The sequence below is a fragment of the Cyprinus carpio genome, chromosome A5 (assembly GCF_018340385.1).
Source record: "Cyprinus carpio isolate SPL01 chromosome A5, ASM1834038v1, whole genome shotgun sequence".
Taxonomy (NCBI): Eukaryota; Metazoa; Chordata; class Actinopteri; order Cypriniformes; family Cyprinidae; genus Cyprinus; species Cyprinus carpio.
The window spans coordinates 3,249,789-3,275,781 of NC_056576.1; the positions used below are offsets into that span (position 1 = coordinate 3,249,789).

Genomic DNA, 25,993 nt, shown 5'->3' on the forward strand with positions numbered 1-25,993 from the left:
TCTGCTTCCTATCACCACACATGCAGATCGAGCACCAGAGACTCACAGAAGACATGAATGAAGAAAAACCTGGACGCATATGAACCAGCAACCCTCCCGATGGCCTCAAAGCCTGTCAATCAAACACACACACACACACACACACACACACACGCAAGCATGCACGCACATACACACACACACACTCACACACGCAAGCATGCACGCACACACACACACACACACGCAAGCATGCACGCACATACAGACACACACCCACTCACACACACATGCACACACCCACTCACACGCATGCATGCACGCACATACACACACACACACACACACTCACATGCATGCATGCACATACACACACACACACACACTCACTCACTCAATTCACTCACTGCACCACTCCACTCACACTCAACTCACACACACCACACACACACACACTATCACATGCACACACCCACCACACACTCACTCTCTCATATCACACACACCCCACCCACCCCCACACACCCCCACTCCACCTCACCACACACTCACTCACCCCCACACATGCACACACACACACACACACTCACTCACACAAACACACACACTTACAAACAACACGCAACACATACATACGCTCTAAATGAGGACATATCATAGGTTTCCTATTATAAGATTCATATTCATGAATAATTTTTACCTTTACCTTTGCAGGTTTTGTCAGATGTTGTCACTTCTGAGTACAGTGTGGTCACAAAACTATAGCTAAATCGTGATGGACGCCTTTTTTTTAAATGAAATTATTGTTCTCTGCATCAAGCACACTGTAAAAAAACTACTTCACACAATTTCACCATTTCATTTAATGTGTACTTGCCACCCTTTTTTTAAATGAAAAATGTTTCTAACAGTGTCTTTGGCCGTTGCATTGCGTATGGTGGTGTTTGTTTCCAGCATCTCACCCCATGTTCTTAAGATGTTGTGTGAAGTGCTCAAATAAAACCATTAGCAAAAGCTGACAGTAAGCAACGTCTTGCAGTGTGTGTGTGTGGTGTGTGGTGTGTGTGTGTGTGTGGTGTGTGTGTAAGCAGAAGTAAAGGCATCGGATCAGGAAACGCTGTGATCCAGGAAAAAGTCTAAAGTGGAAACATGTTTATCTGGTTTTCATTTGTCTGGATGTTTGAGAGCGTGTGAAAGACAAGCCTGAAGATCTTCATATGAGACCCACTGAGAGACGGTTTTATCTTTAGTTTTTTGTTTCTCTCTCGCTGACTCAATCCTTCTCTTTCATTTAACCACATCCAGATGAATATGCATTGCTTTCACATCACAGGTTCAGAACAGATCTCGACAATGTCTCAAACGTGCTCAGGTTTGCCGAGTCTGTAGTCTAAATCACAGAGAGCTCGTCTCAAAATTCATTGTTTAGTAACTTTTGTCTCATTTGTGTCTGAAAGTGTAAACATCCCATGTGGACTTGTTGAGATGAAATGACAATCTTCACACTTTGCATTTAATATCATTTTACACTTTATTTTGTATTTCATACTTTATTTGGCCATCGCCGAATAGCTGATGATTTCATGAAGTCACATCAGTAGTGTGACCTGCTGTCGTCCATGCGGATCTCCTTCGTCGCCATGGGCGATGTGTTCCGCAGTCGTCATGGCGACGGTCCATCTCGAGCATCCCCGTTCCAGCCTAACCAATGTGCAGACTACTGTACAAAACGCTATCTTCCTGAACAGGTAGTCTGAAACACTGGGCAGGCGGGACGAAGCTTCCGGGATGTAATGCTAGCCATCTCGTTCACGCTGGTCGATCAGGAGAGTTAGTGCAGGTCTGATGAGGCCGTGGGGGGGGGGGGGGGATGGAGTCTGAACAAGCGAGGCAGAATATGGAGGTGAGACACACAGATGATGATGCGTTCTGACGGGAAACTTCCTGTTTCCTCTGGAGAGTGATGATGATGCATTGCCCCGCCGGTTTCATGTTTCACATAGAAATTCCCTAAAAACTCTGCTGCAAGTTCGAAGAAAGTAAATAGACTCTAGTACGAATAGTACTGCTTTTATACACTAATATATAATACAGATATTTAATCAACTTCATAAACTAGTTCTTAAGCTTGTTTTTTTTTTCTGGGTTCTTTCATTTTTAAAAAAAAGAAAAATGACGTTTCCCATCTATATGGAAAAACTCAACTTATTAAACTTGTACTTGTTTCTTGTCAATTTAAAAAAAAAAATTACTTTTAGAAAACAAGTTTTGTTTGAATTTTACAGTGTCTGTGCTATACATACAGAACATATAAAAGTTCAATTCAGTAGGTATCGTGCGCCCTCACTGACCTCTGAGATTAATCGTCATCACAGCGGAAATGATTTTAACATCTTGCATAAGTTCAGCCGTACGATGTAACGTTCAGGAATCAGCCAGAAACCGAACGAATGCATCACTGCAGACTCGAGATTACCCCGTTAATAGATGAAGAAAGATACTGCCACCTCATCCTCCAGTGGTTCGTCGAGTGAAGTTTTGTTGATCTCAGTCTTTCTCAGTCTGCAGGACCACAGTGAGTGCAGGGGAAATAAATGGCCCTTGTCCCATCATTCCCACCGATCTCTCCGTTGTTCCTGAAAATAAATCATAAAGGCACATCCACTAACATCCGTCTAGTGCGGCGAGCGTCTCGGTCACCTGAAGTGACTCGCAGGCTTGACGTGGCAGAGGACTGTTAACTAACTTTACTAAGTGAGAGAGTGAAGCAGCAAGAGAGGAGAAAGAGGCGGGGCTTCTTCTCCTTCCCGCCCTCCGTCTGGCTTTCTGTTATTGTTTTCTGCTTTTTGGGAGGCGGCAGAGAAGTGAGGTGTCAAAGGTCAACAGGAAGTGAAGTGCATTAATTTGATGCATGTGTTGTTGTCATTTCGGGGAGGGGGGTTGGGGTGCTATGTAGTTGGGGCTCTAAAAACCGCGAGTGTGTGTGTGGGTGTGTGGGGGGGGAGCTGCGCAGTTTTGTAGGCGCGCCGTGCAGGAATGTCGAGTTTCTTGGCAAGTAGCGGCGGGATTGTAATAACTGCCAGATGTGCGGGGCCTGTGGCACGAATGGGCAGTGAATTTTTCTTCTGAAGGCCGATTTCCTTTCCCTGTCCGGCGTGAATAAAGAGGCCCTTTATGCTCGGGGCGAACCCCCCCAGCACCACCCGCGCCGCCCTCGATCCCCCCCCACACCACCTGTATACACGGGGTGGAAATCAGGACCAAGATCTCGACTGGTGGGAGGAACACTGCATTAAAGCTGCTCCATCACCCGGCCGGTCAGGGGACGCGGTTCTGACGATTGTTGCTCTTGTTTAAGTTAATCTGACTAGTTCTCTTAGTTAGGTTTACCTTAAGATGATTAACTACAGTTCTTAAGTATTTCAGTTTCAGTGTGTGTGTCGTCCTGCAGTGTTTGTGCATGGGATTATTTACAGTAAATGTTAAAGCATCACTTGATATTTTTACAAGAAAACAAGATCAATTAACATGAGCAAAAAAAAAAATTGCAATTTAATTTATTGTTGGTTTATTTAATCACATGCACTAATTGGCTAATCTATTTTATATTTGACCATTTCACCAGAAAATTCACAATTTTTTTTTGCACATGCTTAATTTAAATAAATGAAACATTTAAGATGTCAAATTTAACCACCGTGCATAGGATTAATTAAATTAGTGACTTAAAATCATGGAGCATAAATTATATTATGATTTTTCTCATGTAACATTGATCTGTGTTTTCCAGTCACAATATGTAAAAATCCTTTAACAAATTTAGGTGGATGTCAAATTGAATATATTAGTAGAATGTGCTGATTTATTGTAAATGCTAAAGGATCCATAACATATTTTAGCAGATAAAAATGTGCACCATGGTTAATTTAATTCAAATTAAATTTTAGATGTTCAAATTTGACATTTAGCACATATGATTAAATTCAATTAATAATACGTTAAATAACAAGACATTCATGTACATTTTTTTTTCTCATGAAAAAATCTGAAAAGTATGGAAAATGTAAACATCCTCTACCCATCCTACATACTATTACATAAACATAAACATATTTTGAATAATTGAACCCATTAGTGCCTGTCTATTATTTACCAGTAAATGTTATAGGATCTTATTTTAAATGGAAATCAAGATCAATTTATATATGGGAACTTTTATGCATTTGTTCCTAATCTCCGAAAAACGTTTTATGTGCGGTGTGGTTTATGAGGAGTTTAACCGTCAGTGTGCTGTTGAATAAAAACCCACCAAACTAAAAACATGTTTTGATGCAAAACATAAATCCTCACTAGGACACACTCTAACACAGTTCTCAATCAACATCATTAAAAGTGATGCCTTTGAAGTATGACCATCGAAAATGTGGTATGTATGTTTCGCAATAAAGGTTTTGTTGCTTTTTTTAATGGTGTTTAAGTTACTCTCACTGGTGCTTTTAGTACGATTTGCTTTAACATTTCTACAGTTCTAATTACTGAGCACTTAAAAGTCAGGTTTCTGCTCCTGAGAAAACATAGCAACCACCCATAAGAATCCTAGCCACCGCCGTAGCAACACCCTGGCACAATGCCGGTGAGTTCTGTCCAGGCCAAACGGCGCTCACGTTTTCTTGAGCAAATGTAAAAATAGGTTGTGTCTGACTGGCTTTCAGGATTCTTGTTCTCTAGTAAATCTCCACCCCACTTGTCCAGCTCTCGTCCGCTGCTGGTCGGCAGTGATGTGGTGTGAGTGTTGTATGGTTGTAGTAGTGAGTCAAGGTGGTGTGCTATCTGGGTGGTGACGGTGTTTGTTTGCTTTAGCGCTACGGTTTCCGCCTCTTCAGACCCGACGCAGGACTCAGAAACCGCCTCGGCGGGCCCGCTTGGCGCAACCAGACCACTGCAAAAAACTCTCTCTGTGGATAGTTTTGTCTTGTTTTTAAGGACATTTACATATTTTAAACTGGAAAATTCACAATTTGGTTTTTTTAACATTAGTGCATATGATTAATAAATTAATAGCACTTGAAATAAAAAAAAATATTTAATTTGTACTTTTAACATTTTAACTTCATACAAAAACTTTAATGAAATGTTTTATTGAATTAAAATTAAATGACTAAATTTAGAAATGAATTTAGCAGTCAGTGTGAATCATATCCACTGAACATGTTTGATGCAGTGCATATATCCCTAATGCTGACTCTTTCTCCAGTGCAACTCTAATGCAGTTCTCAGGAAACAATGAGACGGATGTTCAGGCTGTAAAAACCTGCACCTTTTAAATTCACGACCGTGTTTGCTGGCTACTGTAAAGAACCAGAGAGGCGTCTGCGACACCTCCCTTCACTGCTAACAAAACCGTCGTCTCTCTCATTTAAACCCTCTCCCGGACCGTCGGGAACCATTATGTTCTCTTATGAGAAGTTGAACATAGAGTTCTGTAAGTTCAGTTTCACTTGGGCTCAACAACACTCAGTTGTACTTCTGCTTGCGTTATCTGCTTGTCTATTATTTAAAATAAAAGTTTTTCCACTTTTAAATCTATTCTTTAATTTACCCACAGTGTCTTAAAAACACAGAGTGAGTTGTGAACAAATCACCCAGTTCAACAGGACAGTTGCATGAACTGATAAAAGTGTTACTTTGAATGCAATGCAATTTGGATTGAAAGACATCTGCCAAATGCAAAGATGCAATGTTTGATGCATTGCATACATAGACAAAATACGTTTAAAAAACATTCCATGCAAGGATGTAAACTCTGAGATTTCACCACCGTGCATTATGCAATGTTTGTTTCTTGCCTTAACACATAAAGACCTGAGCATGCAGAACAGCATGTCGGATGTCTAAGCGTCTGACCTTGGAAACGGGGGGGCGACCCGTCGTCATTCAACCTGTCGTGTGAGGCTCTTTGACCTGCAGGGACGCTGAGGGGTTAATGCATTTAACATGCCTGCGCTGCTGTAGGACATTAGCGTGTGTTCGGAGAATTTGTCGACCGTCAAGACGCTAACCAGAACTGATTCTGCACTGCTGCTTTTTCTGTTCTTTGGTACTTCTTTCTCTTTGTTGTAGGCAATCGATCTATCTTTTCTGGCCAAATTTCCACTCATATGGAGACTCAAGTAAAGGCTTTTGGCTTTCACAGTGCTGGAGGGAAAACTACACTGAAAGCAGTTCAAGGAAAATTTATTCATGAAAGCACATTTCCAACAATACACACTGGGTTTCAAAGCAGCTTTGCAGAAAAATATAATAATATCTTAATAAAAAATTTCTCCATGCATTATAGTTGCATTTAGCAGATTTTAGTAGCTGGGTACAATATAGTTTATTTGGCACAAATACAAGCAAGCAAGCAGATGAGATATGCTTATCGGTAAATAGCCCACTACACAAGTTTATCACTTTCATCCACACAGCTGGCCAAATTTTAAATAATATAAATACATGCTGTTTTGTGGTTTTGTGGTGCCAATGCTCAATTTTGTTGGAGATGTTTTTTCCGGCAACAAAATAAAAAAACTTCTCATCTCACAAAAGTTTGTCTTTTGCCTATGACTTGGTTTATATTCTACAATTCTGAACACTATTGTTTTCTTAGAATTGCAAGAAACAACAGTCAGAATTGTGGATACGAACCATAACTGTGAGGAAAAACAAGTTTACCCTTTTGTTTTTTATTGATTTCACGTTCGGAAATGGACTTCCCTCTTATTTTTAGTTTATTAATGCTAAAGGTGTACTACTTCTGCCGACCCAACAGATCCCCTATAGATAAATACTGCTCTGATTGTAAAAACTAGCTAAATGATATCAAATGAGAGTATTAAAAATCTTCCTTAAATAGCTTACGTTTAGTTTAAGATACTTTTTAGTAGCTTGTAGCAACTAGTTTAGTTAAAGTTTCAAAGCAGCTTCTCCAGAAACCCTCGTAGATGTCTAATGTGTAAAGAGACAGATGGCATGTTAAGAGGGAACCTTTGTACAAAATGATGCTCGTGTGGTTCTTTCCTTTTGTGAATTGAAGAGACAGAAAGAGGGGAAAAAAAAAATGCATTGCATTTTGAAAATTTGCCGCGATTTGGCCTTAGTCTACATAGAGCGGCTAGTGTCCTCCCGATGCGTAAGTGACGTGTGGGTAAGCGGTCAATTCATTTATCCCCATGCCCGTCCCCACCGATGTCTTCTCCTCTTTCTCCGGCTCTGCCTCCTAGTGGCCTTTGATGCAAAAACCAACGACACCAGCGCTATTTAGCCTTTACACACCAACACACACACATGCACACACACACAACGTGGGTATACCCAGCACATAGCACATTTCTGGGTCTTTTCCAAAACTGTTCATTTTTAGGTTGGTTTAGCTCTACATTGTTATACCAGTTATCACTCTACAGTATATGAACGCAGAGAGTGTCCTCGTTCTGACGGTGTAATTTGAACCGTGGGACATGAACGAGGACTCACCATTTTTTTTTTTTTGGATAGGGCCGCAGCGGCCCGCTTGTCCACCACCGCGGAAGTGTGTTGACATCAAACTCGGTCCTCTTGAATCTTTCCTCCGCTCTTCACGCCACCCCATTGCCCCTGGGTAGATAGTCACATGCAAAAACAAAACAAATTGGAAACCATTCACAGTTCTGTCCCGTTGTGGTTGTGACCTAGGAAAGAAACATCTCTAATGAGATCTAGTTTTACGTTTCATCTGCTTGTTTTTCGTCCTCCTGACACAAATGGAGATTCCAAGCTGAAATGGAGTTTTCAGAATAGCTTCTCAGAGTTTGTTCTCGACTGTCTAGTACCACACTACTTGTGCAGCAAATGGAAGAGGAGCAAGAGGCTGAGCGGGAGATCAGCGTAGGTTCGTAGTACGTGACTTATCTTACTGTTCCTGGGTGGGATTCCACAAAAAAACAAAAAAAACACCCTTCGTGTCGCGAGAACGTGAATGCCTCTGGTAGCTAAAACACTGTGGTATGGGGGGGTCAACCCTCAGTTTCATCTGAGACACGGCATCCGTGTCATCACTAATGGAATGTGAATAGTTGGTGCCTTTTGAAGATCCATGGAGTCCAAACAGGATGATAAAAACATCACATAATAAGTCCACAATAAGCACACAGCCCTCCAAGTCCATCCGTTCCCCTTACCAAAACGATGAGTATACTTCAAGTTTATTGTTCATTCAAGTATACTAAGTAAGTTCAAGTATATTTTAGACTTTTAATAAGTATAAGCTCAAGTATACTTTATATGTTATATTAGAAGTATATTTCTGAGGAAGGTACAGCAAACCCCATTCTCTGCATAAGTACATAAAAAGTAAACTACCTAAAAGCACATACTATTTCCTAGTTTTTTAGGTTTACCACAAAAGAGCTGAAGTAAAAACCCAATAGCACACTTGAATCCTTCTTCTTATTCCGTAAGGGTTAACATCTGGAGAAGACAAAAGCTGAAACAACATCCAGCAGGTATACGATGCGTTTTAACTAGCGACTACATAGATCCCTATAATCCAATAATAACACGTCCTCCAGTGAAAAAGTGCATCTCGTTGTCTCGTCAACCACCTCATAAATCCCAGACACCAACTAGATTTGTTTAGAGCTGTTTAAAACTTTTAAAGTTTAAGCTTAATTTACCAAAATGAGCAATGTTTTGTGAATCTGACCTCTGGGTGTTCTACAGCCGCAAGGTTATTTAGATCCTGGTTTGTTTGGACTTGACTCTCAGTAAATCAGGTGACAATAAATCAAACTTTCCTGTACTTGGGATCACTGTGTTCGGACGAGGCAGACCGATTTCTGCCTTTTCGGAAATAACAGTGCTTTTGGAAAGAGAATTCAAGGTTTTAAAAAGACCCAGCAGCTTGCTTGGAGGGGACTTTACAAGCGCATAATGGAGAAATCATTCAGGGGTGAGGTGTGTTAGGTGTAGTGGGTTTACACGTAACCGTGATTGTGTGTGTGTGGTGTCGTGGTGTGTGTGGTGTGTGTGTTGTGTGTGGTGTGTTTGTATTTAGTGGAGCTGGGGGAGGTCAGGAGAGTCACGATGCGATATCCACTCGTGCTGTCTGACTTCTCACCCTCTGATGCTTTTCCCATGCGGGTATACGTCTGGTGCTGTGGTTGTGTGTGTGTGGTGTGAGGTGAGTGTGGTTAGGTGGGCAGCACTGTGGGCTGTGCGGCTCGGTATATATGACTCTCTGTTGGGTCATTTATTCGGTCTTTCTTTGTAAAACACACACACACACAACACACACACACACACACACACACACACACACACACACACACCGTGTTGTGATAGGAAAGTGCTGAGTCTGGCGACACAGATTCAATGCTATGTTTTAATCACTAAAATCTAGGTCTGTTTAGATATACTCATAAAAAATACAGTTTATAAATTAGTTTTTTTTATTATTATTATTTATTTTGCTGCTTTTATTTGTTATTTTCTGCTGGGGTTCACTTATCATTCATCCTTCAAAAAAAAAAAGGGAGGAAAACCCCCTAGCCTATTTTTGTGATTTACTGAGTTTATTGGTGTTTGCTTTTTGCCGACCGCTGGTTAGAGCACGTGAATGTTTTGGACATGATTAAAGAAAAAGAGAAAGAAAATTATTGTACATGTCAAACCATTTCATATCACCAACATCTTCATAAGTTACAGAATTGTTTTATAACATGATTTAAATTTAGAATTGTTTTTTTTTTTTAATTTTCTTAATAAAGACATTAAATTCACCACAAGCAAATATGGTATAATACATTTAAACTAATACTTAATCTAAATAAGTATATCATAATAATTTTTGGGACATTAAATATATAAGTTTTTGTTAGGTCGCAAAAATCAAATTAATTGTAAACTAATGCAAAATTATAATCACAAAATTGCAAAAAAAAATCTTAATGGTTCTAAATATCAACTTAATTTTTAGTTTCTACTTTTTTTTTAGTAAAAATGGATTTTTGACAGGTCTTTTGTAAGATTCAAACTGATTAAAACGGTTCTTTCTTAAGACGTTTCATTATACTGTACGTGTTTGGTTTTCTCCTAGTTTTTTGGGATCTAGTGAATGCTTTTTTTTTCTTTTTTTAAACGGAAACTTTTAATTATTGAAAGGAATCAGTTTCAACAATGCCTAAATAATGCATTGTGTTTACAACTGTCACCTTATTACAACATTCCTAAGTGCGGTTTACAAAACGGTGACTTTGGCTCTTCTTCTGTGGAACCTAGTATTTATAGTAATGCGCGTCTTTGTGTTTCACAGACAGGGAAGAAAGTCATTCAGGTTTGTAACGTAGATGAGGGATCTTGTGTGACGGGAGAAGAAAAAGTGTGAGTCAGCTGAGGAAAAGAAGGGTGGTCTGCTCCCCTGAGTCGTGAAACTCCTCTCTGAAAAATCTGTGTGTGTGTGGAGGAGACGGTGTTCTATGGTGTTTTCATGTGATCGACGTCAATCCTCTTCTGCACCGGTTGGCATGCTGGGTTTTATATCTGATGACGAGCAGCAGGTCCAGGGGCTTTACAAACCTCAGCGGACACACGTTACACGGCACTTCGTGAAACCACCCCTGACATTCATACAAACCGCAGAGGTTAACAAATCTCCTATCGCAGTAAATCGTGAATTCAGATCCCAGCGATTTCTCAAGCTGCAGCTCAGAGCCTGCAGTTAAAAGTCAGATCTCAACACATGAACTCAAACACCAAAAATCCATCCATAAAGTTTTTTTTCTGCCAGCAAATGAGTCGAAACTATATAACATGGCATAGAAAAGAATCACATTTTGTTTTATTCTCACCGGAGTAAATACAGCTGATATACCAAAACCGTTAAAAAAAAAAAAAACAATTATTTAAAAAAAATACTTGTGTCAGAATAAATAATTAATCTTCAAAAATGCTCACTAATTTTACACATTAATTTTATAAACATATCTTCTCTACCTAATCGGAAATCAGTGCTATTTTGGTATAATTGATATATAATCAATAGTTTTTTAGTATTCTGAATTAGTTTTTATTTTTTATATTTTGCATTTTCATTTCACTGCAAAGTTTTAGTAATTTTGTTGTACTTTTGTTTTTTTTTTTTTTTTTGTTGTTGCCCAGCTCATATACATTTCTACTGAATTTTATTTTAGTTTGAGTTGTTTTAGTAAACCAAATAAAATGGAAATGCCTCAAAATTAGGTGAAATAATTATTGCTTCAAATTGCTTTCAGCGTTACCCTGGAGAAGACAAAAGCTGAAACACATCCAGCATTAAGATGCTTTTTAACTAAAAATTACATAGAGTCTATAATCCATACAACACTCTCCAGTGAAAAGCATCTCTGTTCTCCTCACATCAAAATCCAGACACAGGATTTGTTTAGAGCTGTTTAAAACTTAAGTTTAAGCTTAATTTACAAAATGAGCAATGTTTTGTGAATCTGACTCTGTTTGTCGTACAGCGAAGGTTATTTGATGATCATGGTTTGTTGTGACTCTCCAGTATCAGGTGACAATTCAAACTTCCGGTCTGGATCCTGTGGGAGAGCCAGACGATTCTGCCTGAAACAGTGTTCCAGAGTATTCAAGGGTTTAACGACCCAGAGCTGTTGAGGACTTTACAGACGCATATGGAGAATCATTCAGTGAGTGTGTGTGAGTGAGTGTGTCTGTTGTGTTGAGTGTGTGGTGTGTGTGGTGTGTGGTGTGTTGTGGTGTGGGTGTGGTGTTTAGGAGTGGGGAGGTCAGAGCGGTCCGACTGATATTACACTGTGATGTCTGACTTCCACCCTATGATGATTTCATGCGTGCGTCTGTGTGTGTGTGTGTGTGTGTGTGTGTGAGGTAGTGTTTAGTTGCAGCACTGTGGGTATGCTGACTCTGTATATATGACTTCTCTGTGGGGTCATGTTCTTTAAAGGACACACACACACACACAACCACACACACACACACACACACACACACCACACACACACAAACCACAGTGTTGTGATAGGAATAGGCGTGCTGGCGACAAGATTCAATGCTCAGGTGTAATCATAAATCTAGGTCTGTTAGATTATACTCATAAAAATACAGTTTATAATTATTTTTTTATTATATTAAGTTATTTGCTTTTATTTATTTTATGCTGGGTCACATTTTCACCTTCAAAAAAAAAAAACAAAAGGGAGGAACAACCTAGCCTATTTTTTATTTACTTTTATTGTGTTTGCTTTTTGCCCCTTGAGCACTAATGCTTGACATGATTAAAGAAAAAGAGAAAGAAAATTATTGTACATGTCAAACCATTTCTATCACACCAACACATCTTCAAAGTTAACAGAAAGGTTTTATAACATGATTTAAATTTAGAATTGTTTTTTTTTTTTAATTTTATAAAAAATTAAATTACCACTAGCAAATAGTTAATACATAAAACTAATACTTAATCTAAATAATTATCATATCATTTTTGGCATTATAATAAGTATTTAGGGGAAATATAAATTATTAAAATAATGCACAATGATAACACAAAATGCAAAAAAAGAATCTTAATGGTTCTAATATCAACTTAAGTTTAGTTTGTTACTTTTTTTTAGTAAAAATGGGATTTGACAGGTTTTGTAAGATTCAAAAGATTTACCGCGTTTTGACGTTTCATATACTGTACGTGTTTTGGTTTCTAGTTATGGGTATCTAAGTGAATCTTTTTTTTTATTTTTTAAACGGAAAACTTTTATTTGAAAGGAACAGTTTCACCCTAAAAATCCAGTGTGTATCATTTATTTCACCATAATGTCGTACAAAACTGTGACTTTTTCTTCTTTCTTGGGATACATGGATTAATCTAATTAATGCTCTTTGTGTTCACAGAGGGAAGAAAGAGAAAGTCATTAGGTTTGTAACGAGATGAGGGGATCTGTTGTGAGGAGAAGCAAAAGTGTGAGCACTGAGGTGCTGCTCCTGAGTCAGAAACCTCTCTCTGTGGTGTGTGGAGGAGACGGTTGCATATGGTTTCTGGATGCCTGTCATCCTCTACTGCCGTGGCAGCGGTGTTTTATATCTGAGCCGAGCAGCAGGTCCAGCTGGTCCAAACTCTGCGGAAACACGTTTACACACTCGGAAACCCCTTGACAGTCATACAAACCAGAGAAAAGAATCTCTCTCCATGTGATCGCAGTAACTCCTCCAGAATTCAAGCTCCCAGCGAATTCTCCAGCTGGGCTCAGAGCCTGCAGTTAAAAGTCAGATCTCAACATGAACTCAAACACAAAATTTCCAGACAAAGTTTTTGTTCATTACAATGAGTCAGAACGATACACCTGGGTAAGAAAAGAATCATCATTTGGTTTTTATCTTTCACAGGAAGTAAATACTAGCGAGATATACCAAAAACTGTTTTTTTAAAAAAAAAAACACTTATTTAAAAAAAAATACTAAATGAATAAATTAATCTTCAAAATGCCACGTTAATTTACACATTTAATTTTATAACCTATCTTCTCTACCTAATCGGAAATCAGTGCTAGTTGGGTATAAAATGATATATAATCCAGTTTTTAGATTCTGAATTAGTTTTTATTTTTAATTTTGCCTTTCAGTTAACTTGCAAAGTTTTAGTAATTGGTTGTCTTTTGTTTTTTTTGTTTGTTGTCTAGGTTATACACTTCTACTGAATTTGATTGTAGTTTGAGCTGTTTAGTATAACCCCCCCCCCCCCCCAATAAAAAAATTAGAAAATGTTGCCTTGGCAATTAGGGTGAAATAATATTATTTACAATTGCTTTCAGTACCACGTATGTTCATTTAAACTCTCCGCCGCGGGAAGCATCAGTGAAACACGGACTTGATTTTCCACAACGTATCTTGAGCACCAACACCATTCTCCGACCGGGAAGATCACGTGCCCCTCGTTTTTCGTCCTCCAGCTGGCCGTGTGTTTTTACGGGTGTTACAGCAGGGCGCGGTGGGGAATACAGGGCCGTGCCTGCTGGGCTCCGGGCCCCTGAACGGTCAGCCAGACGGCTGTGGTGCACCAGTCAGCCTGCAGACTCCTCCGTCACCCGAACCGCCCTGACAGTTTATTTTTAGCTCTGACTCTTTAATCAGTTCCAGCCGTGTGTGCGGAGGACTAAAAATCACTCTGCCTCAATATATAATATATAATATATATATATCCAGAATTATGGTGTTAATCTCACAGATGATAAAATAGCGGAGTAACTTTGCACTAACTTTATCTTCTCTCTAATCGAAACTCAGTGTTATTTTAGTGTCACTGAAGACCAGCTGCACAGCAACACACTACAAACTCTGAACACTTGAGTAACTGCATCGGACTCGTCTCTGTCTCCTGTTCTGTCTTTTCTTCAAAGTCTTAAGCAATTTCTGGTTGAATCACTTCAAGTCGAAGTCACTGAAAACACGATCAACACAATCGGCTTCACAATTCAGCCATATAATCTGTTTTACAGCTTTTCATTAATCTCAGTAAACTCTGTCTGCCCCCCGCAGGAGAAGGAGAAGAAGGACAGCTACAGGTGGACAATCTGAAAGTTCAGAGTGTGGAGAGAAGGGCTTCATGTCCAGCAAAAAACATCGTTGCCTGTTTCAACACTGCGCAAAGGTCAGAGGTCTAATCCTAATAATTTACTGGAATTAGCCAACACCAAAAAGCTTCCACAACCTGCTTAAACCTTGTTCATGTGACGTTTAGTTAGAGTAAAGTAACAAGATGGTCAATGGGAACAAAATAAATGTTTTATGGGGAAATTTTCAAATTTGGATAAAGTTATTATGTTTTTAATGGTATTTTTTCTTTAGAATTGCTGCATTGATGAATCAGTCACAGGGCAAGATCGGCATTAACCCTGTAAAAAACGGACATATGAAATAAGCATAAAAAGTTTTTTTTTTTTTTTTTTATCTAAAAAAAAAAAAAGTGTACATATGTGTTTTTGTTTAGTATCATCTTTGATCATCAGGCCTTTGGCTCATATAGTCTGATATAATGAGATTATGGAGGAAAAACAGCGCAATTTTATTCATCAAACTGAGCAAAAACATGAATAAGCTGCAGATGCTGATATTAATATGATGAAATTCTGCTGCTTGTGATGTAAATCAGTGAAATCTTTATAACAGTGCAGCTGATAATGATTATAAAATGATTGTAAATATCAGCGGTCGCTCTCTATATCTGCAGTACTTGTGTCAGTGATATGAGATGTAAATGATACCAAACCATATAATGCAGTGATTGAGAGATGAAGAAAGAATAAAGGCTCCTTCAGAAGATGTGAGATGTGTTCTGGAGGGCTTGTGGAGGAATCATTCCATCCGCTGAAGGAACAGTGAAAGTAAAGCTTCTGGAAACCAAACTCTCACTCAAAGATCATGATTGATCAGATTTGAGACTTCTAAAACCTGATTGATGGAGAATCAGTAAAAGCTGAGCTGCTTCAGAGGTCCAGTAAGAGTTTCATCTGGAGATAGACGGTACTGCACGTTATTCTACCTTTACTTGATCAAAATCAATCAAGATCTGACGACCCAGAAGCGAGGCAGCTGAAGACTGGTACCACTAAAAAGAGCTCTGACTTGATTTATAAAGGTTTCAATTTCGAAACATCCTTGTTTCCATGTAATGTCATGACAGGAACGTGTATAAGGGACTACCGTCAGCTGGAGCTGGCCTGCGAAGACTCAGGAGGGATGGGGACCGGGTGGAAGGCGTCGTTCCTTGACGCGCCGGAGTGTATCCTGAGCGCGGGGTGGTGTGTGTTCAGATTGATCAGATGTGAGTAGGAATGAATAAATAGAAATGATGCAACCTCAAAATGCTTTTCTCTCTCGTCATCACGCTGCTCCCCGCGTTGGCGTCACTCTAGGAGAACGGAAAAGGTACAAGCTTCGAGTAGCAACTGAGATTTTTTTATGAATCGTTTTGCAATCGCCGTCTTCCGTGTTTTGTGTGATTGTCGTGGTGCCGTCTGATAGAGCGATGCTGGAGACGAGGAACGGGTCGGACAGTTGTTCATGCAGCTCCATGGACCCTCAGGCTGGAGAGGCAGGTGGAGACCATCCGAAACCTGGTGGAACTTCCTACCTGGGCATCGTCAACAAGACCGTACGAGACCTGATGCCCAAGACCATCATGCATCTGATGATCAACTAATGTAAGCGGCATGAGAAGCTCGTCTGTGTTCGGCAAGAGGGTGCTCATGTGGTGAAATGTTGTTTGTCGAAACCCTGATGTCATGGAAATTCATTAACTAAGACCGTCCTTAACATTACTAAATTATATTATTTGATACATACATGTTCTAAATGATCAAAAACTTGTGTGTTAAAACCTTGTTGACATACAATCGAGCTGCGTCTACTGGGCAGGCCTTCAGGTCTCGTGATGAGAGTTTAGAGTCTGTTAGTGTGATTGTCACAAGCGTCCAGCTTCAGCTTGCGCGTGCTCTGCGTGTACAGATCTTGAGTGATTTTGATCAAGTAAAGGTCAGAATAACTGGCAGTAATATCTCCAGCTATAACTCTTACTGCGACTGAAGCAGCTCAGCTGTTACTTGATTCTCCATCAATCATGTTTTCGAGTCTCAAATCTGATCTTCAGGATCTTTTGATGAGCGTTTGTTTCCGAAGATTTTACTTTCACTGTTCCTCAGGCGGAGGAAATGATCTTCACAACAGCCTCACAGGAACATCTCACATCTCTGCTGAGGAGCCTGTATGGTCTTCATCTCTCAATCACTGCAATTATTATGTTTGGATCATTTACATCTCCTCCACTGAGACAACAATTACTAAGATATTAGAGCACAGACTGAGATGTTACATCATTTTATATCATTATCAGCTGTACTGTTTGAAAACATCTCACTGATTTACATCACAAGCAGCAGAATTTAATCATAGAAATATCAGCATCCTGCCAGCAAATTGCTCAGTTTGAGTCTCTCTGAATAAGAGTCTGTTTTTTGGGACTATATATACATACATATATATAATATATATATATATACAGTACAGGTCAAAAGTTTGGAAACATTACAATTTTTTATGTTTTTTGAAAGAAAGTTTCTTCTGCTTTCTACTCATCAAGCCTGCATTTATTTGATCAAAAATACAGGAAAAAAAGGTAATATTGTGATATATTATTACAAATTAAAATAATTGTTTTTAAATTTTCGTATACTTTAAATTATCATTTATTTCTGTGATGCAAAGCTGAATTTTTAGGATTCATTCATCAACATGATCACTTTAGAAATCATTCTAATATGGATGATTCCATTATCAAATGGGAAACAGTTCTGCTGCTTTAATATTTTTCAGAACATGTGGATACTTTTTTTAGGATACTTTTGATGAATAAAAAGTAAAAAAAAAAAAAAAAAAAAGAAGGCTATGTTTTTTTAAAATATGAATATTTTGTAATAGCACAATATACCCTACTGGTCAGTAATTTTGGGTCAGTAATTTTTTTTTCTTTCTTTTTCTTAAATACAATCAATAACTTTTATTCAGCAAGGATTGTGTTTAAGTTGATAAAAAGTGATAGTAAAGAAAAATATATTATAGAATGAGATATTATAGAATTTTTTTTTTATTTTGAATAAATGCAGTTCTTTTAACCTTTTATTCATCAAATTAATTAGACAGCAGAACTGTTTTCCACACTCATAATATAAATCGGAATATTAGAAATGATTTCTAAATGATCATGTGATAGACTGGAATGTTACATGTTGACACTGAAGGCTGGAGTAATGATGCTGAAAAATCAGATTTGCATCACAGGAAATAACATATTTTTTACAAGTATATTTCAAATAGGAAAACTATTATTTTAAGTTGGTAGTATAATATTGTCACCATTATTACTTTATTTTTCTGTATTTTTTGATCAAATAAATGCAGGCTTGCTGAGCAGAAGAGACTTCTTTCCAAAAACTTTAAAAATAGTCATGTTGTCAAACTTTGACCTGCTACTGTATATATATATCTATTATATATATATATTATATATATATATATATATATATATATAACATTGAGGATCAAATATGATACTCAACCAAAAACACACATAGGCAAACTTACATGTTTTAAAAAGAAGGAGATTTTTCTGAGTATAATCCTGAAGAACAGTGTTGTGAGTGAGTCTGTGCTCTCTCAGACTAAGGAGGTTCATCAATGCGGAGCTGCTGGCTCAGCTGTACTCAGTGTGGAGATCAGAACACGCTGATGGAGGATCGGCCGACAAGGCGCAGCGGCGTGACGAGATGCTGCGCATGTACCACGCGCGCTCAGAGAAAGCACTTGAACATCATAGGGGACTGTCAGCAACCAACCACCATCTCCCACCTCTCTGCTTTCCGCCTGTGGACGACTCCTGGCTCCAGGTGCAGCGCATGCGGCCTCCGGAGGGAAGGTGCCGTTCAGGACGAGAGGACAGATGGACACACAGATAAACTTAGGAGGCTAATCCAGGAAATTATGACTTTCAGTGAGGGAATGAAAGTCTTGATGTAGGAAGATAGGCCTTCCAGTAACGTCACTGAGGCTTTTATTGACCTTTCTCCTGCTAGGGCACTTTATTTGAATTAATTTATATTTAGTCATCATTCATTATTTTTTTATTAGCATTATTTATTTATTTTAGGATCTTGGCCCAAAATGAGCAAATACTCCCAGATTTCAATTCCAATTTCAACACAGTGCAAAGAATCAAAAGTAGTACCAATAGATAATAATACCCTATACGTGGGAATAAATATTATGTATAAGCTATAATAATTATTATTTTTTTTTGTATTTTATTATATTATTATTTAAAGTAGTAAACTTGTATGTGCAGTAAAATAATATCATCAATACGTTATTATTATAAGCTAGAATAATAATGCATTAGATATTATTCATTAAAGTAGTAAAACATTTTTTTGGGAGTACATCCTTTTCCTACACTGTAATAAATAGTATATACTATTATAATAGTTATTTATAAAATATATATAGATATACTCATAGATACATGGTGTCATTCCTACATTTGGATTAATTCCAGGCTCATGAATATTAAATATTATTCTGGAGAGGACAAGTGCCAAGAACAGGTTCCCCCAGCAACGTCATTAAGACATTAATATTCATAAGCTCAGCCTTATGTCATGATGTCAGAACCAGTCTCCTCCACCAGTTTAAAACGAATGCCAGCATGAATGCATCACTAATGATTAGTTACAGAATGAGGACATAGCGCCACCTGCCTGCTGGAATGTGACATGAGCTTAAATGGCAACCAAAGAATCCATAAGCGATGCATACAATATAAATATGTAAATGAAGAGAGGAAAACTGATTTTTCTGATTTTTTTGGGTTTGTCTCTTTAAATGTAACTTTAGGGCATGTGATGCCAAAACAGTATATGCCAGGTGGTAATTAAAAATAAGATTGACTTTGATTAAGTCAAAGTGTGGTGTTATCACCAATGAGAAAAAGAATTAGTTATTGTTGCTATTGCAGACAGAAATGAGACAAAACATAAACATGAAAAAACAATATTTTTCTGTTAGGTCGCCGGCGACTAGTCCGACGCGCTCTCAGAGACGGGCCACCCTCCTCCTCCGGGCCTCTCCGCACCGCCCAGGTTCTCGTGGCTCTTCCCCCGGGGCCCCCGCTGCCGGCGGGCCACCGGTTCCCTCTCGCCCCGGGAGGCCTCTCCGGACCCTTCGGCGGGACCACCCCCTCAGATCCCGTCCCGGCCTAACCGCGCTCCACCCATGCGTGCCCAGCGTGACACCTCAATTACCGCAGAAGCAGTGATCTGCTAATGAAACAATGCATCTGTGCGGTAAAACAATAAACAATGCGCTTAGATGTTGGGACGTGTGTAATTTCTGCAAACACGAAACTCCATCAATGAAAATTCCCTGCTTCGTCTTGAAACTGCTCACTAGTTGTGTTTGTGTTCAACCAATGGGAAGACATACCGAATCCATCGGCTTACACTAGTGCAGCAGAAATGATACACAGTGGCCCATGAAACATTCAGAAATGCTCAGACAAGACTAACCTTCCAGTTGCTGCAGGTCTAACATAATAACAATGCCGTTTGCTCTTAGCCGCGGAATGTGAGCCTCCTTCCGCTGGAGTGAGTGCAGTGAGTGTGGGTGAGGTAACCGGTCACCATACCAGCGTTTTAACCATAGCAAGCCATCACTGAAACTCAGCTCATTTCTTTATCCAAGTGTCATCAGATTCAGATGTCACCACAGTCTGGCGTCCTGCTTCTAACTCTTATGATCGTTCAGAGTTTACAGATCTATACCATATAATGACAGTGGTGTTCTCAGTAGAAGCTGGGTGATAGAGCAAGAGCAATATTCACGATGAGTTTTTGCATTGAATCATTGGACTAGATTCAGGAATCGCTCCCTTTTCTCGTGACAGAAATCACTGCGTGGCATTTTCAATATATTAATTAAAATGTTTAGCATGAAATTACTACCATCCAAAAATTTTAGGCGCAAAGGTTTTTTAAAAAAAAAAAAAAAAAAAAAAAAATTAATTTAAAAAAAAAAAAAAAAAAAAAAAAATTAATGGGTTTGGGGCAAAATGCCACTGAAAATGACCAAAATGCCAGCTAATTCAAACTGTGTGGGCCAAAAAGCGTTTTGAATCTCTTTTAAAATGGTAATTTATTTCTGTGATCAAAGCTGAATTTTCAGCATCATTACTCCAGCTTCAGTGTCGTTGTTGTGCCTGGCACAATATTTTTGTGGGAATATTTTTGAAAGAAAGTTCAAAGGAACACAGCATCTATTTGAATAGAAATCATTATTTTGAACGATAATGGTAAATATAAAATATCCCATTAAAAAACATTTATTTTGTTGATAGTTAAGCAGTGAGGTTTCCAAATTAATAATATAAATAAAAATCTATAAATTTATAAGTAATAATTTCTTTCCAAAAATATTTTACCCCAAGACGTTTTAAATGGTACTTTTAAAAAATTACAAATTGATACAACTTTAACCATCTCTTCCCGCTATATTGTACATCCTTGTATTAGCCATTTGAATCTTGCCCGCAGTGACAGAATGATTGAAATGATGGTTCATCAAAGGTTTATGAATATGCTTTTATCACCCAGCTCTAATGGTCAGCATACTCTCATTTGTTTATGAATGTCTGGATCACATTCGGCCACAGCAGACGCTTACGAACAGTATAACGTGTCCGAAAGGGAGGCGTGAGGGCTTGTTTCTGTCCTCTCGTTTTTTATGTGTTCATTGTTAATTTTTTGTCCTCTGTTGCGTGTGATTTGATTCGTTGGAAACACTAACGGCAAACGCTTGCTTCCCTGACAGCAACACCCACACACACAACCACGACACACCACACTTCCCAGCAGTTTCACAACACACACCACACACACACTCCCCTTTTATTCTGGCCGTTTTAATGCTTGTTAAGTCCCTGATACAATGATGTGGCACATGATCTGCAAAACCTCTGAATTGCAAAAATCAATTTTAAAAATCCATCATAAGCTTGAAGCATGATTATGACTTATTACTGATGCTTTTGAATTGATAAGTTGGCTGTTGTTGATGTCAAGACAGAGGTTTTTGGACGTCAGTCTGTGGTTAGCTTGGATTGGAGAAGTATTGATGTCTCTGTCCTCCGCCATGTTAACTGTGTGTGTCTCGCTCATCATCCTTCTCTTGCTCCTCCCATCGCTCTGGCTCCCAACCCTTCTGCTGATATTGATTATTTGTTCACAGAATTACAATCAGTGACCAAGTGAGGAACTAAACGCTTCTGGTAAGTCCTGTGGTGCTCTCGCGCCCTCTGCATGACGCCCTGTCTCTGAGGGACCCTCCCACACACACACACACACACACACACACACACACACACACACACACACACACACACACATACAGCTGTTCCAGATTCTAGCTGATGGACAGCAGGTCCTTCAGAATACAGACTCTGTAATGTGACAAACATTACGTCAAGTTCTCCTGAATGTTGTGCATCGGGTGGTATGTTATTTTTCAGTTTTATTAATTTAATGCAGATCCTGAAAAACCCTTTGCTTCACTGCAGCCCCCGTGCACTTGTTTTATTTCAGTTTTGCCAGTAGTTCTTTATGATCCAGCTTAATTAAAAACACTACAGACATCCCAGGCATACGCTGCACTTGGGACCTTTAGGGTGAAACTGAACAGTGGGGTCAAAGGTGAAGAGTATTTTTGTCCATGTTTGTTTTGTCTCTTCATGGCGTGTTCTCTGAATGCTGTAAAACATGGTGTATGCTGCACAGGATCACTATTAGATCAACAACAGGGATGCATTGATCTATCCACCTCATGGGACCTACGTAAATAAACAGCAAATCGAATTTAACTAATTAATTACATTTTATTGTGTATTGAGATTTAATTTAATTTATCCATTTTGTAAGTTTTTATTAACAGGTTTTAACAATCTATTATGTAAGTAATAATTAGTTATCAAAGAAATCTTATTACATTAACTGCCTGGAAGATTGTATAGCTTTTTAATTATTTATTTTATAATTTAATTAGTTTATTATTATGAAATTAACTTTCTTATTTTGTTTTAGAATAATTATCAGAAATGCTTTTGGAAATAAATAAATATATATACTAATATTTTTTATTGAATAAAAACGTATGTCGTAATATTACTAGAATAATTATATTAAGGATTTGGTATATTTTTAGGTTATTTCTTAGGGAATTTATTTTAATATCATTAAATTAATTATCTTGAATGTTGTTTAGATTGTCAAAAATGCTATTTCAGTTTTTAAAATAATCAATAAAATAAATGATTACTGGAGATTGTAGTTCTCTTTTTTAAATTATTTACTTCTAGAATTTAGTTCTTTTATTTATTATGAATTAATTTTCTTTATTTTGTTTAATGTCAGAAATGCTTTTTAATATATATATATATACCATTCATTTATTTAAACTTTTTATTACCGGAAGAAAAAGTATTTAATAATATTACAAAAATAATTATATTAGATTTTGTATATTTTTAACTAACTTATTTTAGAACTTATTTTTAAAATCATTAAAATAATTTCTTGAATGTTATTTAGGTAATGTCAAAAATGTAATTAAAATTTTTTAATAAATAAAATAAAAAAATAATTTATTTAAATAATTTTATGAAAAAGTTGATACTTCGATTATAACTTTGGCAAAACTATGAGATTAAATATCAATTAAATATTTTGCTTTTATGAACTCTAATAAGAGAAAATTATTCAATTTCTCAGTGCAAAATATTTTCTCATTTTAACGAAATTCTTTCAAATTTAATGAACATAATTTTGTGAATGTTTGCTCTGAGTGTGTGTGTGTCTGTGTGTGTGTGTGTGTGTGTGTGTGTGGTACTCATCCATCTTCTCTCTGTGTTCCCATGGCAGCCGACGACCCCCAGCATCACCTACTCGACCCAACCGACCCACAGACTCCTCCCTCTTTCACTATTAGCCCCTCCACACCCGACGACAACACCGAGGACAGACCCGCCCTCCCCCCAGAAACTCATACCCTTCTCTCTCCCTCAACCTCACACCACACAGAAGGTACACAACCATACCCAGTTAAGCACACAACTCTACAACCTCTGTCACAAGTTCCAACCATTCATTTCATATCATTTAATCACCAGTCAAACTCGAAAATCTAGAAAAGGGGGAAAACTTGAGGAAGCGCCCACATCTTGAGACGCTGGAAGAACGCAGTGTTTCATGACCTCAGACTCTTGACAGACGGTTGATGAGCTTACATCACTGTTTATGATATTCAGAATGAAGCACGAGGTCTGAATAAATGCATTTCAGTTGCTATATTTATTTTCTGTCATTTTTAAGCTTCTTTTGGTTCTTGATTTGGATGCATTATCTCTCCAAAGTGTGCTCTGGAGTCCTCCTGATAACTGCATCTTCTGGCAATGAGCTCGTGTGCATCTGTTTTCTGGTCATTACTTTGGCTCTTCTTGTTTTTGTTTTCGCATGTGTGTCGCGCTGCATGTGGTCCCTGAGCTCACGGGCAGAAGAACGACACCAGACTCCCCGAAGGGTAAATAAACTTTTCATAGTTTCCACAGTCATTCCATCACGAGTCTCAGATCTGAACGTAACAAAAGCATTCACAAAGCATGGACAAAGTTGTTTAAAAAAAGGCACTCATAATTAAATATCATATCTGGCATTTCACATAAATTTCACTACAACATAATATGCAGTGGCTGTGAACATATTTGGACACATACGTCACTGTTAAATGTCTAAATGTCATTACATTAGAGGTGTTTATGAGGAAAACTCAACTGATTCAAAAGAGTCATATGGTTTATAAAATTATTCACTCTTTCGAAGCGCTCGCTGGCGACACCTGCTGGTCAAAACGGTGTAGTACAAAAACATGTGACAAACCAATCCGGGTTTTTTTTTTCATGTGTACTCTATTAAATATAGTCTACACATGATTTAATATTAAGTTGATGTATGTTTAGTGTTTTATCATTCATTTATAGTCCTTTGTGTGTTTTTAAGTTAACGTTAAGTGTTTGATTGATTAGAGACATTTATACACACGTCATCGACACTGATTTTAAATTATAAAACCGACCCTAGATCAGTAAAACAAATTAGACACTGGTTCATGTGTTCACTGAGATCTTCCGTCGACTCGTAATGACTCCGAACCACTGATTCAAATAAAAAGATTCGAATCTTCATTCGGCAGTGTTTAGAATGCGCCCTTCTCTAAAGCAAAATAAACTAGTTTAGATCAGCTCCTATAATCATTAAACACTTAATGTAACAGTTCAAAGTGTTGTTTCCTGCACGGCGGCAGAGAATAATCCAAGTCTTACCTGCTGTTCATACAACAGAGAGATTTTTCCTCCCGCGACAATTAAACTGTGCTCACGTTGAAAACACCAAAAGTATCCTGAGGTAATTCCAATTAAAACAGATAAAAATATCAACTTAACGTTTCATTTTACGCTAAAATCAACACAGAAATCCTCTGAGGGCGTCTTAAACCGAGCAACAATAACCGTTACAGACGCCGGATGGCGCCAAATCTTGAACGCGGCGAAGCGCGAACGCGGAGTGATACGAGACGCGCGCAAGTACTTCCGGCATAGCGACAAAATATTTCTCAAGATTATAAGTTAAACGTTTTTGTTTCAGGTTACAGTTAATATATTAGTTCAAATAAAAATATTTTAATTAAATTATTAAAAAAATACCTGATGAGCTCTTATAATTCAGGCATATTTGATCAGTAAATGACGTAACTGACCAATCAGAATGAAGTATTCTAAAGGAAAAAAAAAAATAGTCTGACAACAACTAATAAAATTAAAAATAATTATTTTATAGAAATAATTGAAACGTATAAAAACTAATAATGCAGTACAGTACTATAATGAGTAGAAAAATTAGAAAATGTAATAAAAACAAAATATTTATAAAATAATATTTTGACATTTTATAGTATTAATTTGGGTTTTTATACATGAAAGTATATAATATAATATATATAATACTTAAAAAAAGCTCTAAATAGGAATGAGCTGCTTAAAACACTTTGAGATTTCAAAACAATATGAAAAGTTTAAACAGATCTTACAGAATTTCATCCAATGATTGACATTTAGACATTTTAGATGTGACTTTAGTGAACAAATACTTTGTGTGCCCACTGTATAAACTGTTTACATGATTCTAAACGAATGACGTGTAAACGATTGTGTAATATTGGAATGTTTCTCATTAAAGAGGTGTGAATCTGGTAAGAGAGGGATCGTGGGGTTTGTCTTCTCTCCGTGTGTCTCGAGGACAGATTCTGCTGAGCTTTCTTGTGTCTCGATGCTTACTCTTCTGTC

General features: G+C 37.9%; 1 pseudogene; it reads left to right on the plus strand.

Moving 5' to 3' along the window:
* LOC109044929 overlaps positions 1–23,584 on the plus strand; it is a 64,396-nt pseudogene extending 40,812 nt beyond the window's left edge.
* Positions 23,585–25,993: the final 2,409 nt, after the last annotated feature.